The following is a 17894-nucleotide window of genomic DNA, read 5'->3' as shown; positions in this document are numbered from 1 at the left end:
GCCTGACAGCCAAGGAGAGGGCAATTGTTTTTGATCTAGAACCCGTGGTTTTCACCAGGCACCTGGGAGCCTATAATTATTACACTTTATTGGGAATTGGTGCATTTGCCATTTTCTTCCAGGGAACTTTCTTTTCCATCAGGAGTAGAAGATATTAGAGGACTGAACAACGGGCTCCACAGAAATCTTTTTCTTAGTAATAAAATAAGTTATTTCAAAACGTCAATTTATGACCATAAGAGCAAAACAGCTATGATCTCTTTTGAAGAAAATAATGTCAAAAGGAGAATTCACCTGAAGAGGTGCCTGGGCTTTACAATGCACTCTTCTAGAAGGCTTGAGGATCTGGACCAAATGCAGGGGGTAAAATCTGCTTGTCTGTGGGTTGGGGTGTGGGTTGGAGGGGGTGGGGTGGAGGGGCGGGGGAGGGGGAGCTGAGGGAAAAGAGAATGTAAAGGAGATATGGGAAGCTTGTAACAAGGAATTTGGTATAACTTTAGGAAGGAAAAGAAAAGCCCTTAAAGAAACAAAACCGATTAGAAAGAAGATGAAGTCTGAATGCCTTCAAATTCTAGAGAAGAAAAATACCGGATTTAAGAAGAGCATGGAGCAGTTATCATGGGAAGCTTCAGATGAGAACAATATTCCAAGCCTTTCGCCGACTCCAGACGACTTCGTGCAAGAGCGCCCCCTACTGGCCACACGGTGAAATCACAGGGGGGCTTTAAAACCTCGGACTCTAGGCCCCACCCACTTCCAGAGAGCCTCACTTAATGGGTCTCAGGTGTGGCCTGATTGTTGTGATTTACAACTCCCCAGGTGATTCTAGTGAGCAGCCAGGATTGACAACCAGAAGCTCTGACTTCTGAAAAAGAAAGAAATTCAAATTTTGGATAATTGCATTATGCAGCTAACGATGACAGGATGACAATGCCTTAAAGCTGGAAAAGGCCATGAACAAAATTCTGGTTAAAAAATACTGTACTTGAGCTGGAAAAAACTCAAATGTTCGTCAACAGGAGAATGGATAACCAATCTGCTCTATCCACACACTAGGATACCACTCAGTGATAAAAAAGGAACTATCTTATACGGGCACCAAGGATACATCTCAAAAACATTATGCTATGCTGAGTGAAAAAAAAAATCAGACACAAAAGAGCACTTCCTATATGGTTTTGATTATGTGAAGTCCAAGAACAGGCAAGATTAATCTGTGGTGACAGAAATCAGAACAGTGGTTGCCCCTGGGGAGCAGAGGTGGGAATTGACTGGGAAAAGCCACAAGACAGAATGTTCTCTACGTTGTTTTGAGTGGTGGCTACACAGGTGCATACATTGTCAAAATTCATCAAACTGGACACTTAACATCAGAGTATTTTTTGCATGTAAATTACACTCAGTTTTTTAAAAAGAGTCCTGTACTTGAAAAAGAGACCATTTCTAATCAAACTGAGTGATGAGGTGTAAGCCTGACAAGAGCTATATTCTGCCACAGAGATGGTGGAGCAGAAATGCAGAACCTTGCAGCATAGAGCAGACACCTTTAAGTACTGCATCAGCAGAGAAAGGAGCTTGGCAGGAGAAGCTGGCTTGAGAAAGAATGAATGGGGGAATTCCCTGGCAGTCCAGTGGTTAGGACTCGGCACTTTCACTGCCGTGAGCCTGGTTCAATCCCTGGTCAGGGAACTAAGATCCCACAAGCTGCCAAAAAAAAAAAGCATGAATGAACAGGAGGAGAGCAGAAGCTCTTAGCTACAGAGGAAGCAAAAAACTTCTAAGCAAAAAATTCAAGAACGGGAAGGCAAATTACAGAAAGGAGAGAGGGAGAGAGAATGATCAGTCTAATAAAACCTAGACTACTCTTCATGATCAGAAAGTTCATGATGATCCGAGAGCTGCTGTTGCTGCCAAGAGATCTCTTGCTGGAGAGAAGAAGCAAGCAGCCAGCCTGTGACAGAAATTAATATAAGTAAAACCAAAGACAGCGATGCTTCAAATAACAGTGACTATAAAACCAATTCTAGAAAGATGGGATCATAAAATACTACTATCGAGAGGTCCTCTAAGCCAGACATGGGCAAACTTTTCCCAGTAATGGGCCAGATAGTAAATATCTCAGGCTGTGCAGGACATAGGGTCTCTGTCACAAATACTCAACACTGCCATCATAGCATGAAAGTAGCCATAGACAATACATAAATGAATGAAGGTGCCTATGTTCCAGTAAAACTCTATCTACAAAAACACATCACAGATCTTTGCAAGACAGGCCACGATGGCTGACTCCCTTCCAGTCAAAAGAGAGTACAAGGGACTTTCCTGGTGGCACAGTGGTTAAGAATCCACCTGTCAATGCAGGGGACACGGGTTTGAGCCCTGTTCTGGGAAGATCCCACATGCCACAGAGCAACTAAGCCCGTGCACCACAACTACTGAGCCTGCGCTCTAGAGCCCATGAGCCACAACTATAGAGCCCACGTGCCACAACTACTGAAGCCCGCATACCTAGAGCCTCTGTTCCACAAGAGAAGCCACTGCAATGAGAAGCCCGCGCACCGCAACAAAGAGTAGCCCCCACTCGCCACAACTAGAGAAAGCCCACACGCAGCAACGAAAACCCAATGCAGCCAAAATAAATAAATAAATAAATTTATTTATTTATTTAAAAAAGAGAGAGAGAGAGTAGGAAAGGAGAAAGGGCCAGCACAACTCGGAGTTGCACACATCACTTTCATTCACATTCAGTGACCAGAACTTAATCCTTGGGCCATAGCAAGCTCCAAGGAAGGCTGGAAGTGTGGTCTACACCATGAACAGCCACGTGTCTATCAAGAATCAGGCATCTGCATAAAAAGAAATGAAATGGAGGTATTTGTAATGAGGTGGATGGAGTTAGAGTCTGTCATACAGAGTGAAGTAAGTCAGAAAGAGAAAAACAAATACAGTATGCTAACACATATATATGGAATCTAAGGAAAAAAAAAAAAAAAAAGGCCATGAAGAACCTAGTGGCAAGACGGGAATAAAGACACAGACCTACTAGAGAATGGACTTGAGGATATGGGAAGGGGGTGGGGTGAGATGTGACAGGGTAAGAGAGTGTCATGGACATATATACACTACCAAATGTAAAATAGATAGCTAGTGGGAAGCAGCCACATAGCACAGGGAGATCAGCTCGGTGCTTTGTGACCACCTAGAGGGGTGGGATGGGGAGGGTGGGAGGGAGGGAGATGCAAGAGGGAAGAGATATTGGAACATATTGTATATGTATAACTGATTCACTTTGTTATACAGCAGAAGCTAACACACCATTGTAAGGCAATTATACTTCAATAAAGATGTTTAAAAAAAAAAAAAAAAGAATCAGGCATCTGCCACCTAAAAAACTAGTAGAGCTAATAAACTAGTTCAGCAAAGTTGTGGGATACAAGACCAATTTACAAAAATCAGTTGTATTTCTAAACACTTAGCAATGAACAATCCAAAAATGAAAACGAAATTAAGAAAACAATTCCATTCACAAAAGCAACAAAAAGGATAAAATACATAGGAGTAAATTTAACAAAAGCAGTACAAGACTTGTATGCTAAAAACTACAAAACATCGTTGAAAGAAATTAAAAACCTACATAAATGGAAAGACATCCTGTGTTCATGGATGGGAAGACTTAATATTGTTAAGATGTCAATACTCCCCAAATTCGTCTACAATTCAATGCAATTCATATCAAAATTTCAACTGCCTTTTTTATAGAAATGGATAAGCTGATCTTAAAATTCATATGGAATTGCAGGGGATTCTGAATAGCCAAAATAATTATGAAAAGGAACAAAGTTGGAGGACTCATAGTTCTGCTTTCAAAATTCACTACAAAGCTACAGTAATGAAGACTATGTGTTACTAACATAAGGATAGACATAGAGATAAAATAGAACTGACAGCCCAGAAATAAACCCATACATCTATGGTCAGTTGATTTTTGACAAGGGTACCAAGACCATTCACTGAGGAAAAAGTAGTCTTTTCAACAAATGGTGCTGGTTCAACTGGATATTCACATGCAAAAGAATAAAGTTGGACCCTTACCTCACACCATATATAAAAATCAACTCAAAGCAGATCAAAGACCTAAACATGGGAGCTAAAATTATAAAACTATTAGAAGACAACACAGGGATAAATCTTCATGACCTCGGATAAAGCAATACACATACTTATACGCACAGAATCTCAATACCTCTGGAAGATAACAAGAATCCACTGGTAATAGTAGCTGCATCTAAGGAGGGAAACTGGATAACTGGGGAATGGAAAGAGGGGGAATTACTTTCAAAGGCATATTCATTTTTACCTTTTAAATATTCTACCATGTGTTTATAATATCTATTCAAAAAATACAATTTAATTTAAAAGAAACAAAAAAACAGATGGCAGGCTGGATTTGGCCTGAGGGGTTGCCTAGCCCTGCTCTACATCAAAACGGCTTAACCTAATGGGAAAATTCACTTCCTCCTGTGTTTCCTTTACTGCTCACACTACTCTACTACAAAACTACTGCACTTCTGACACCAGATGTGTGGGTATTTTCCACACATTCAAGCAATTCTGTGATGTCAGCTGGGTGTTCTACAGTTTAACTCAATTTTACACTAGCTACCTGGAGATTATGTCAGATCCCACAGGTTAAGGACTCAGTCCACAAGACTGCCCACTACCCCAACTTCAGATGCCAATCAAAAGTCCAGGTTGTCTCTTGCACTTCTGACCAATGAACTATAAATTCCCCTCCTCAGTTTCAATTAATTTGCTAGAGTGGCTCACAGAACTCAGGAAAACATTTACTTACTAGATTATCAGTTTATTACAAAAGGATATAACTCAGGAACAGCCAGATGGGAGAGATGCAGAGGGTAAGGTATGTAGGAATGGGGGTGGAGCTTCCATGCCCTCTCAGAGCACACCACTCTCCCAGCACCTCCTGAACCATGTCCTTTTGGGTTTTTAAGGAAGCTATGTTATGTAGGCATGATTGATTGAATCACTGGCCATTGATGATTCTCAATCTCCAGCCCCTCGCCCCTTCCCAAAGAGGAGCTCAAAGTTCCAACCCTCTAATCAGTGATTGGTTCCCCTGGTAACCAGCCCCCATCCTTTGGGGCTTACCAAAAGCCACCTCATTAACACAAAGCAACTGTGATTGAAACAGGTTTGTTATGAAAAAATAACAAAACACTCTTTTTGCCGTTATGGCTCTGAAGCTGTTTCAGAAACCAAGGACAAAAGACCAAATATTATGACAAAAAATTCTCCCACTGCACTTATTTAGGAAATTCCAAGGGTTTTAGGAGCTCTGTGCCAGAAGCAGGAGGAAGACCAAATACATATTCTTATAAGTCACATTCCTTTGGCCCTCCACTGAAATCAGCAGTGCACTCTATCCTCAATAAATGATAAGTCTATTGCCATAGAATGTTATGAATTAGGACAGGCCAGCTGCTACAACGAACAGACGCCAAAATATGTAAGGCTCATACACAATAGAAATTTCTTTGTGTGTTATGTAACAGTATTGAGCAGGTGAATAGCCTTTGTCCATGCAGTCATTTAGGTACCCAGGCTATTGGAAGAAACGCAGGCCCAGTAGCACAACACGTAGCGTAACCACAGAACCAGCCCAAACTGGCCCTATCCTGCTTCTAATAAGATAGTGAGTTGCTTTTCAGAGACAACAGAACAAAACCTCAAGTCATATAGCCAATGCATGAGCAGAGGAGAAAATTTTGACCTCAATTAACTGCCCCCAGTGGAAACAGAGGACCAGGACATGACTGGAACCTGAACCCTGGAACCCTTTCAGAAGCGAAGTGTCATTGTCCAGGAAGATTTGGTGCTGAAGTCCCCTTTACCACACCTTACTGTAAATGGCCAAGTTCCAAAGCCCTCCAATCAAAACCTGAGCCACCAGCACTTCCCCAGACCAACCCTCCTCCCCTACCTCATAAAAGTTTGACTGAACCTCAGATTGGAGAGACAGATCTGAGCTTTGTCTCCTGTCTACTTGCTTGGCTACTGTGCCATAAAGACTTTTCTCTCTGCAAAAGACTATTACCTCGGTATTTGGTCTTTCTCTGCTCAGTGGGCAATGAGCCTATTCGCTCGGTTACAGTAGCAGAGTAGGGGGTTAGAACACAGGCAGCCTGGTGCTTGGCCTAGAGTCCAGTTTCTTAGCCATGCTGAGCCCAAACACCAAGCTGCTTAGGTGCATTTTACTTTCAAAATTTTTTTATTTCTTGACCCTGCATCATAAGGAGCATCTTTATTAAATCAAGAACAGTGCTGGGTATGTTAATTTGGTGTGTAGAATATTTTTTTTATTTTCTTTTTTTAATTTTTAATTTTTAATTTTTTTTGTTTTTTAGCTGTGTTGGGTCTTTGTTGCTGCACGCGGGCTTTCTATAGTTGTGGCGAGCAGGGGCTACTCTTCATTGTGGTGCACAGGCTTCTCACTGCGGTGGCCTCTCTTGTTGAGGAGCACGGGCCCTAGGCACGCGGGCTTCAGTAGTTGTGGCACACAGGCTCTAGAGCACAGGCTCAGTAGTTGTGGCGCATGGGCTTAGCTGCTCCGTGGCATGTGGGATCTTCCCGGACCAGGGCTCGAACCCATGTCCCCTGCATTGGCAGGCGGATTCCTAACCACTGCGCCACCAGGGAAGTCCCTAGAATATTTTAAATGAGTGTAAGATTGAATAAATGTATGAATGAATAACCACTACTATAATGTGACTTCAGTTCTTTCCTTCTCGTTTTACATTTACTTAGAGCTATCTTTTACTATAGGCAACTTCAAATCCTTTTAGGTAGTGGGTATGTTATTCTAGTAAATAAATCAGAGGGTTGAAAATAAGGGCCCCTCTATGGACCCAAAACAGACAGGACACTGACCTGTCTGGTTAAGCCACATGGATGTGACACTAGAAGAACTAATTTCCTTAGGAAAGTCATTTCCCACGTCAATTTAATCCAATTCAGTATTCATGTATTAGCTTCCTGTGGCTGCTGTAACAAAGATCACAAGTTGATGGCTTAAAACAACAGAAACTTACTCCATTATACTTCTGCAGGCTCTAGAGGAGAATCTGCTCCATGTCTCTTCCAGCTTCCAGTGGCTGCCAGCAGTCCTTGGCTTACAGCTGCATCACCCCAGTCTTCCAAGCCAGCATCTTTTTTTTTTTTTTAATTTTATTTATTTATTTATTTATGGCTGTGTTGGGTCTTCGTTTCTGTGTGAGGGCTTTCTCTAGTTGCGGCAAGCGGGGCCACTCTTCATCGCGGTGCGCGGGCCTCTCATTAACGCGGCCTCTCTTGTTGCGGAGCACAGACTCCAGATGCGCAGGCTCAGTAATTGCAGCTCACGGGCCTAGTTGCTCCACAGCATGTGGGATCTTCCCAGACCAGGGCTCGAACCCGTGTCCCCTGCATTGGCAGGCAGATTCTCAACCACTGCGCCACCAGGGAAGCCCCAAGCCAGCATCTTATTATCTCCCTTTGCTCCATCTTCACATCACCTTTTTCTCTATCAAATCTTCTTTTGCATCCCTCTTATAAGGATATTACATGTGTGTGCATTCAGAGAACACCTGGATAATCTAGGATAGTTACCTCATCTCAAAATTCTTAATTTCTTCTGCAAAGATCCTCCCCGCACCCCCGGTTCCATGGATTAGGACATGGATATCTTTTGTGGGCACATTAATTCATCCAATATTCATTACTCAACTCTTTACTGAATATTTGTATAAGTCAGCATTCAGTCTTGTGGGTATGCAAAAATTTATAAAACAGGGTCTTTGACTTCTGATTTTAATACAGTAAAGTTGATATTTTCCCCCTTGTCTAGAAATCATCTGTATAAGTCAGGGTCCAGTCAAGAAAATAGATTCCACACTAGTTATTTTAACAGAGAGAATGTAAAATAGGACATGGATTAAACAGGGGCTGGAGGACTTAAAAAGCAAAAGTGGGACACGGAGGTCACACCAAGATATATGTGCTACTCCAGGAAGCGACTCCCACCTGAAGGGCTGGGGGGAAAAAGGAAAGATGCTATAAGTTTAGAGGGGACGCCTCTTGGATGTGTTCTGGACCTCCGAGGAGAGGAAGGATCCAGCTGCTGCCACCACGCCAATGGCTCCAAAGAAGGGCCTCCTACTACTGGGCTCGACCTCCAAGGAGGGATGCTGTGTCACTGGTGCGAGTGTTTCAAGGGGTTGTGGGGAGACTGGAGCCTGGACTCCCAAAACAAGCTGGAGGCGGAAGCCAACCTGTGCGGCCTGGGGTGATGTGCTCATTGCTGATGAAATGCTGGGGAAGGCTCAGCAAGCGCACAGGGCAAATCCCTACTCCGGCCCTCCGGTCTCCCTCTAGCGCCCCCTGCTGGCAGAAGTCCGCAGGAAACCATCTAGCAGGAGAAACTCCACAGAGTTCCATCTCCAACGCGTTAGAGCAGAACATAGAAGGGTAGATTAGGAGCTGAAAGACAATAACAATCGACACAAGCCACCCCTCTGGCTCCTCAGCATCCATTTCCACCCTTCTACCTATACTTGAACTACCATATTCCAACAAAACAACTTTATGCTTCTGCCTAACAAGATAGATGCAACTATCCTTCAAACAAATGAAGACACTGTCACTGTTTCCCCAAAAGGGGACACACTAAGTCCCTACGGCCATCTCTAAATGATGTTAATGACTATGAGAGTCAACCACAGTTCTAGCTGAATATTCTGTAATCTAGAGACTAAATCATAACATTAACCACCAATAATAATCCTTATATAAAATAAAAAGGGCAGTTGAAGTCAGAGGAAAAAGGAAATACATTTATATACACATACATACATATATTTATATATATATATTTCTTTATACATATATATGTGTGTGTTATGGGTAGAGTTGGGTCTCCCAAAAAGATGAGTTGATGTCCTAACCCCCAGTACCTCAGAATGTGACCTCATTTAGAAATAGAGTCTTTGCAGATATAATGAAGTTAAGATGAGGTCATTAGGGTGGACCCTAATCTAATATGACTGGTGTTCTTTTCTTTCTTCCTTCCTTTCTTTCTTTCTTCCTTTCTTTCTTTCTTTCCCTTTCTTTCTCCCTTCTTCCCTCCCTTCCTCCCTCCCTCCCTTCCTTCTTTCCTTCCTTTCTTTCTTTCTTTCTTTCTTTCTTTCTTTCTTTCTTTCTTTCTTTCTTTCTTTCTTTCTTTCTTTCTGTCTTGGCTGCATTGGGTCTTTGTTGCTGCGCATGGGCTTTCTCTAGTTGCGGCGAACGGGGGCTACACTTCATTGCGGTGCACAGGCTTCTCATTGCAGTGGCTTCTCTTTGTTGTGGAGCACGGGCTCTAGGCACACAAGCTTCAGTAGTTGTGGCACGTGGGCTCAGTAGTTGTGGCTCACAGGCTCTAGAGCACAGGCTCAGTAGTTGTGGTGCATGGGCTTAGTTGTTCCTCAGCATGTGGGATATTCCTGGACCAGGGCTCGAAGCTGAGTCCCCTGCATTGGCAGGCAGATTCTTAATCACTGCACCACCAGGGAAGTCCAGACTGGTGTTCTTATAAGAAGAGGCAAATGTCATGTGAAGACACGGACACGGAAAGAACAGCACATTCTCAGAGACAGAGATTAGGGTGATGTGTCTACAAGCCAAGGAATACCGAGGACTGTTGAGAACCAACAGAAACTGAAAGAGGCAAGAAAAGATTCTTCCCTCGAGCCCTTGGAGAGAGCATGATCCTGCCCAAACCTTGATTTCAGACTTCCACCTCCTGAACTGTGAGAGAATACATTTCTGTTGTTTTTTAAGGCACTCAGCCTGTGCCTTTGTTACAGCAGCCCTAGGAAACTAGCTCTGTGTGTGTGTGTATACATACATACATATGTGTGTGTGTGTGTGTGTGTGTATATATATATACACACACACACATAATAAGCAAGAAAGAAAGTGTACCTAGCTAGTACATTCTCGTTTCACTACAAGGCGGTAGTTGATGTCAATAACTTCTTTCTTTCATTCCCCATCCCGTGTTCCCTTTGCCTTCAACTAGCATCTCAGCTGGCTGAATTCTTTATTTGATGGGGTAACCCTTTATTTAATTACTGAAGAATATGAGTTATCAGTGGTCCTGTCTTTTGTTGATTGCTATTGTTTTCCATTAGCTTTTACTTTGGAATATGAAGCACTAAGAGGCACCCCAGAGAACATTCCTGATTCTAGACATACTTCTGACCCTCTTTTCCTTGGTCACTAGGTTTGATCATTCCAGCAAGTAGAGTAACCCCTTCCTTTGCCTGTTGGTTCAGTGACATGAGGAGCCCCAAATGGCCAGGTGGCAGTCTCAGCTTCCAGATTAATGAAATCAATGTCATGTCCCATGGCAGAAGCAATTCCTCTACTGGGAACAATGACCTTTAAACCAACAGAGCTCAGATTTGCAGGAATAGGAAGTACCTATAGATTATTAGATGTTATGATGAGAGGAACCATGTACACTTTCACCGTTTGATTTCCAGATCTGTATATTCTGGGCACTTCTTTGAAGCAGTTCATCTTATAAGATGAACCCCAGTGTTTCAAGATGTTGTCTCTTTTATGACTTGGTGGGTCAGATAATTCCCAGTACCTAACAGGCACCTCAGATCACATGGCCACTTGATGTCTCGCAGCCAAACATTCAGTCTCGACCAGGTCCTAGAAGAAAGCTTGCAGCTAAATCAAAAGGAAAATAGTTCTCTGCAGAACACAGCATGGAATTGCTTGGAGAGCTTACATGTGTGTGCTGTGATTCTCCATCAGGTCTTCCATGGTTGGATCATAAAAGGCCCAAGTGATGGAGCCATTTGTACTGCAGCCTGAGCCCGCTGCAGAGCCCACCCCTCCCTGGACCCCACTCAGAACTCAGTAAATGGGTCTGAGTTGTACACTCAGTGTGATGTTCATCGCCTCCTGTATTCATTCCCTAGGACTGCTGTGACAGGTTACCACGAACACGATGGCTTAAAACTTCAGAAATTTATTTTCTTATAGTTCTAGAGGCTGGAAGTCTGAAATCAAGGTGTCACGCTCTCTCAAAGGGTCTATGTGAGAATCCATCCCATGCCTTTCTATCTCCCAGCTTCCGGTGGTTCCCGGCAGTCCTCGGTGTTTCTTGGGTTGCAGACTCATCACTGTAATCTCTGCCTCAGCCAGAACATGGCCTTCTCCCTGTGTGTCTGTATCTTTACATGACATTTGCCTCTTCTTATAAGAACACCAGTCATATTAGATTAGGGTCCACCCTAATGACCTCATCTTAACTCGATTACATCTGCAAAGACCCTATTTCTAAATGAGGTCACATTCTGAGGTATCGGGGGTTAGGATGTCAACATATCTTCTTGGGAAATGCAATTCAAACCATAACACCCCCCAGATCCAAAACGACCCACAAAGCATTGGGCATCATTTTTAGTCAGAGGCAGTACAAGGTACCACACTCACCTTTAAGGAAATAACCCAACTTGCTCCAAACCACTGGACCCTCAGAAAGGTTGTTGAGATGGCAAGTCCCTACATTTTTATGGGCTTTGTCTCCCACCCGCTGGCTTGCTTGGGCCTTACTAAGGTATCTAAAGTCCTTGCTATGACCTGCTCCTCAGGTCCAATCAGATTAACATCATCAAGGCCGTGACATTCCGTGAGATAGTAGGATGATGGAAACCTCTGCAGACTAGATTACAAGAGAACTAGAGGGTTGACGTGACCCTGAGGAAAGACTGTAAAGGTATACTGTTGGGAATGATAGGTGATAGTAAACTGCCTTTGGTAATACTTGCAAGTTGTTACAGAGAAAATATCATTTGCCAGATCAATAGTGCTATACCAGGGGGACATGCAGCTATAATAATTTGCTCCAATAAAGATCTGGAACAGCAGCTACAATTGAAGTCACCATCTGATTATGTTTACAATGAATTACAGAAATTTGCTCTGAAAGCCATCTCTTCTGCACAAACCAAACAGATAAGATAAATGGGGGTGTAACATGTAGCATCATCCCTGCAGTCTCCCCAAGTCTGCAACATTGCTTTTATTTTACTACCTGGTTACAGAGGGTAAGTTCTGGGATTCTTCCCTGTGGTCCTTCCTGCCTAAATAGCCTGTATTCAATGGTTCTGAGAGCCAATGTGAGGATTCTACCACTGTCCAAGTATTCATTCAAGAACTAGGGAAAGAGCCACAGGTTGGGTCTAGGGTTCTGCTTGGCTCACTGTGATTTTGATTTTAGCAAAAATTCCATTTGTCATCTGACCACTTTAAGCCCCTACTGGCTTTTTTGGTTCCCAGGAATTAATGACAATTCAAATCCAGTATCTAGTGATCTCCAAAGAGTCTGAGAATGTCCCTTTCCCCAAGACACAGTTACCCTAGTAAATGGCTACAGGGCTTGGGAGATTTATATTGCATGCTTATGGGAGTTTGCAAGATCCTATCTCAAAGGGACCCCAGCCTCAACTCAATCAAGGGGCTCTGGGGCCTTCTCCAGTGGCCCAGTGGTTACGACTCTGTGCTTCCACTGCAGGGGGCATGGGTTTGATCCTTGGTCCAGGAACCAAGATCCAGCGTGCCGCACGGTGCGGCCAAAAAATAAATAAATAAATAAATATTTTTAAAAAAGAAAGGGGCTCTGAGTCTATGAACTGCCTTAGGTCCAGAAACTGGGTGGGGTCTGTGACCATTATCGTGGGGACTAAGGGTTCTGGCCACCTGACCTGTCATGTTTCTGCTCTGCAGATCAAGAAATATTTTACAGGTTGTTCATCTATTTTATTCCTAGGGACACCATGGTCAATTAGCCACCCTCGAAACCCACGCAGATCAAAGCATTCTGATTACCATTCTCTGATGCCCATTATGGCTCTGGTGACTAAATGCTGCCATGTGACCTCTCCTGCTCCAGGACTCCAGCTTTCCTATTGAAATATGGGAGCCTGTCTCAGGGGTGGGTCCCCCCCCCAACTCCTGGACAGTGGGAAGCAGCCAGCAGAGAGCTGGTCAAGGACACTGGGAACCCTCTTGTTACAGAATCCTAATGCCCTGGGGTGGGTGTAACTTCTGGGACTTCTCAGGAGATGCAACAAGAGGGGATGTGCCTGTCACATGTGACAAATCCACTTCACATTTCTTCTTTCCTGCATGTTTGGACTCCTTCTCCTACATAATTCCAGGGACGTGCTAGCACCTCAACTCAGGTGTGACCATGGGGAGAGTTTGGAGGCCAGGTGAAGGGCAAGGTCACAGGTAGAGAGAAGTCAGGGGACTGAGAGGCCAGGGATGGGAAGGACCATCTATGTGGACATTGAACATGTAAAGAATTATGACTGGAGAGGCTCCTCTGGTGGCGCAGGGGTTAAGAATCTGCCTGCCAATGCAGGGGTCACGGGTTCGAGCCCTGGTCCGGGAATATCCCACATGCCGCGGAGCAACTAAGCCCATGTGCCACAACTACTGAGCCTGCGCTCTAGAGCCTGTGAGCCACAACTACGGAGCCCACGTGCCACAACTACTGAAGCCCACACTCCTAGAGCCCGTGCTCCACAAGAGAAGCCACTGCAATGAGAAGCTCGCAGACCACAAGGAAGACTAGCTCCCGCTCACTGCAACTAGAGAAAGCCCACATGCAGCAACAAAGACCCAATGCAGCCAAAAAAAATAATTAATTTAATTAATTAATTAATTATTTAAAAAAAGAATCATGACTGGAACAAACAGCCCATTGAAAATGGGCAGATGGGCTTCCCTGGTGGCGCAGTGGTTGAGAATCTGCCTGCCAATGCAGGGGACACGGGTTCGAGCCCTGGTCTGGGAAGATCGCACATGCCATGGAGCAACTAGGCCCGTGTGCCACAACTACTGAGCCTGCGCGTCTGGAGCTTGTGCTCCGCAACGAGAGAGGCCGCGACAGTGAGAGGTCTGCACACCGCGATGAAGAGTGGCCCCCGCTCGCCGCAACTAGAGAAAGCCCTTGTACAGAAACAAAGACCCAACACAGCCAAAAAATAAATAAATTAATTAATTAATTAATTTTAAAAAAAAAAGAAAATGGGCAGAGTAGCTGAATAGACATTTTTCCAAAGAAGACATACAGATGACCAACAGGTACATGAAAAAATGTTCATCATCACTAATCATCAGGGAAATGCAAATCAAAACCACAATGAGCTATCACCTTACACCTGTCAGAATGGCCATCAACAAAAAGACAAGAAATAACAAGCGTTGGTGAGGATGTGGAGAAAAGGGAACCCTTGTGTGCTGTTGGTAGGAGTGTAAAATGGTACAGCCACTATGAAAAACAGTATAGAGGTTCCTCAAAAAATTAAAAATAAAACTACCACACAATCCAGCAATTCCACTTCTGGATATTTTTCCAAAGAAAACAAAACCACGTATTTGATAAGATACATGCACCCCTATGTTTGTTGCAGCATTATTTACAATTGCCAAGGTATGGAAGAAACTAAGTGACCACAAAAGATGAATGGATAAAGAAGATGTTACATATATATATATGAAATGGAATATTACTCAGCCATTAAAAATATAATGAAATCTTGCCATTTGCAACAACATGGATAGACCATGAGGGTATCATGCTAAGTGAAATAAGTCAAACAGAGAAAGACAATTACTGTATGATTTTACTTATATGTGGAATCTAAAAAATAAAACAAATGAACAAACATAACAAAACAGAGGGACTAACCTCATCCACCAGACGGAAGACAGCAGAAGCAAGAAGAACAGAAGCAAGAAGAACTACAAAAGCAAAAAGACAGCAGAAGCAAGAAGAACTACAATCCTGCAGCCTGTGGAACAAAATCCACATTCACAGAAAGATAGACAAGATGAAAAGGCAGAGGGCTATGTACTGGATGAAGGAACAAGATAAAACCCCAGAAAAACAACTAAATGAAGTGCAGATAGGCAACCTTCCAGAAAAAGAATTCAGAATAATGATAGTGAAGATGATCCAGGACCTCGGAAAAAGAACGGAGGCAAAGATCGAGAAGATGCAAGAAATGTTTAACAAAGACCTAGAAGAATTAAAGAACAAACAGACAGAGATGAACAATACAATAACTGAAATGAAAAATACACTAGAAGGAATCAATAGCAGAATAACTGAGGCAGAAGAACAGATAAGTGACCTGGAAGACAGAATGGTGGATTTCACTGCCATGGAACAGAATAAAGAAAAAAGAATGAAAAGAAATGAAGACAGCCTAAGAGACCTCTGGGACAACATTAAACGCAACAACATTCGCATTATAGGGGTCCCAGAAGGAGAAGAGAGAGAGAAAGCACCAGAGAAAATATTTGAAGAGACTATAGTCAAACACTTCCCTAACATGGGAAAGGAAATAGCCACCCAAGTCCAGGAAGCGCAGAGAGTCCCAGGCAGGAGAAACCCAAGGAGAAACATGCGGAGACACATAGTAATCAAACTGACAAAAATTAAAGACAAAGAAAAATTATTGAAAGCAGCAAGGGAAAAACAACAAATAACATACAAGGGAACTCCCATAAGGTTAACAGCTGATTTCTCAGCAGAAACTCTACAAGCCAGAAGGGAGGGCATGATATGCTTAAAGTGATGAAAGGGAAGAACCTACAACCAAGATTACTCTACCCGGCAAGGATCTCATTCAGATTCGATGGAGAAATCAAAAGCTTTACAGACAAGCAAAAGCTAAGAGAATTCAGCACCACCAAACCAGCTCTACAACAAATGCTAAAAGAACTTCTCTAAGTGGGAAACACAAGAGAAGAAAAGGACCTACAAAAACAAACCCAAAACAATTCAGAAAATGGTAATAGGAACACACATATTGATAATTACCTTAAACATGAATGGATTAAATGCTCCAACCAAAAGACACAGGCTTGCTGAGATACAAAAACAAGACCCATATATATGCTGTCTACAAGAGACCCACTTCAGACCTAGGGACACATACAGACTGAAAGTGAGGGGATGGAAAAAGATATTCCATGCAAATGGAAATCAAAAGAAAGCTGGAGTAGCAATACTCATATCAGATAAAATAGACTTTAAAATAAAGAATGTTACATGAGACAAGGAAGGACACTACATAATGATCAAGGGATCAATCCAAGAAGGAGATATAGCAATTATAAATATGTATGCACTCAACATAGGAGCACCTCAATACATAAGGCAACTGCTAACAGCTATAAAAAAGGAAATCAACAGTAACACAATCATAGTAGGGGAGTTTAACACCCCACTTTCACCAATGGACAGGTCATCCAAAATGAAAATTAATAAGGAAACAGAAGCTTTAAATGACACAATAGACCAGATAAATTTAATTGATATTGATAGGACATTCCATCCAAAAACAGCAGATTACACTTACTTCTCAAGTGCACACGGAACATTCTCCAGGATAGATCACATCTTGGACCACAAATCAAGCCTCAGTAAATTTAAGAAAATTGAAATCATATCAAGCATCTATTCTGACCACAACGCTATGAGATTAGAAATGAATTACAGGGGAAAAAAACGTAAAAAACACAAACACATGGAGGCTAAAATATACGTTACTAAATAACCAAGAGATCACTGAAGAAATCAAAGAGGAAATCAAAAAATACCTAGAGACAAATGACAATGAAAACACGACAATCCAAAACCTATGGGATGCAGCAAAAGCAGTTCTAAGAGGGAAGTTTATAGCTATACAAGCCTACCTCAAGAAACAAGAAATATCTCAACTAAATGATCTAACCCGACACCTAAAGGAACTAGAGAAAGAAGCACAAACAAAACCCAAAGTTAGCAGAAGGAAAGAAATCATAAAGATCAGAGCAGAAATAAATGAAATAGAAACAAAGAAAACAATAGCAAAGATCAATAAAACTAAAAGCTGGTTCTTTTTTTTTTTATTTATTTTTGGCTGCATTGGGTCTTCCTTGCTGTGTGCGTGCTTTCTCCAGTTGCGGTGAGCGGAGGCTACTCTTCGTTGCGGTGCGTGGGCTTCTCATTGCGGTGGCTTCTCTTGTTGCGGAGCACGGGCTCTAGGCGCGTGGGCTTCAGTAGTTGGGGCACGAGGACTCAGTAGTTGTGGTTTTTGGGCTCTAGAGCGCAGGCTCAGTAGTTGTGGCGCATGGGCTTCATTGCTCCGCGGCGTGTGGGAACTTCCCGGACCAGGGCTTGAACCCTTGTCCCCTGCATTGGCAGGCGGATTCTTAACCACTGCGCCACCAAGGGAGCCCTAAAAGCTGGTTCTTTGAGAAGATAAACAAAATTGATAAACCATTAGCCAGACTCATCAAGAAAAAGAGGGAGAGGACTCAAATCAATAAAATTAGAAATGAAAAAGGAGAAGTTACAACAGACACCGCAGAAATACAAAGCATCCGAAGAGACTACTACAAGCAATTCTATGCCAATAAAATGGACAACCTGGAAGAAATGGACAAATTCTTAGAAAGGTATAACCTTCCAAGACTGAACCAGGAAGAAATAGAAAATATGAACAGACCAATTACAAGTAATGAGATTGAAACTGTGATTAAAAATCTTCCAACAGACAAAAGTTCAGGACCACATGGCTTCACAGGTGAATTCTATCAAACATTTAGAAAAGAGCTAACACCCATCCTTCTCAAACTCTTCCCCAAAATTGCAGAGGAAGGAACACTCCCAAACTCATTCTATGAGGCCACCATCACCCTGATACCAAAACCAGACAAAGATACTACAAAAAAGAAAATTACAGACCAATAACACTGATGAATATAGATGCAAAAATCCT

At 42.7% G+C, this 17894-nt stretch overlaps 1 long non-coding RNA gene across 24 annotated transcripts in view; it reads right to left on the bottom strand.

The window, feature by feature from the left end:
* LOC309607057 overlaps positions 1-17894 on the bottom strand; it is a 197447-nt gene that overhangs the window by 135855 nt on the left and 43698 nt on the right. For 21 of the 24 annotated variants that reach the window (XR_014232196.1, XR_014232197.1, XR_014232198.1 and 18 more), the window contains one exon: positions 589-865. The exons of the other annotated variants lie outside the window; for them this stretch is intronic. This is a non-coding gene — a long non-coding RNA (uncharacterized lncRNA). The remainder of the gene's footprint in view (positions 1-588; positions 866-17894) is intronic. 24 annotated transcript variants of the gene reach the window in all.

This window comes from Balaenoptera borealis (assembly GCF_965194805.1).
Source record: "Balaenoptera borealis genome assembly, chromosome: 12".
NCBI lineage: Eukaryota > Metazoa > Chordata > Mammalia > Artiodactyla > Balaenopteridae > Balaenoptera > Balaenoptera borealis.
The sequence above is the reverse complement of the archived record's forward strand: the minus strand, read 5'-3'. Positions and strand labels throughout refer to the sequence as shown.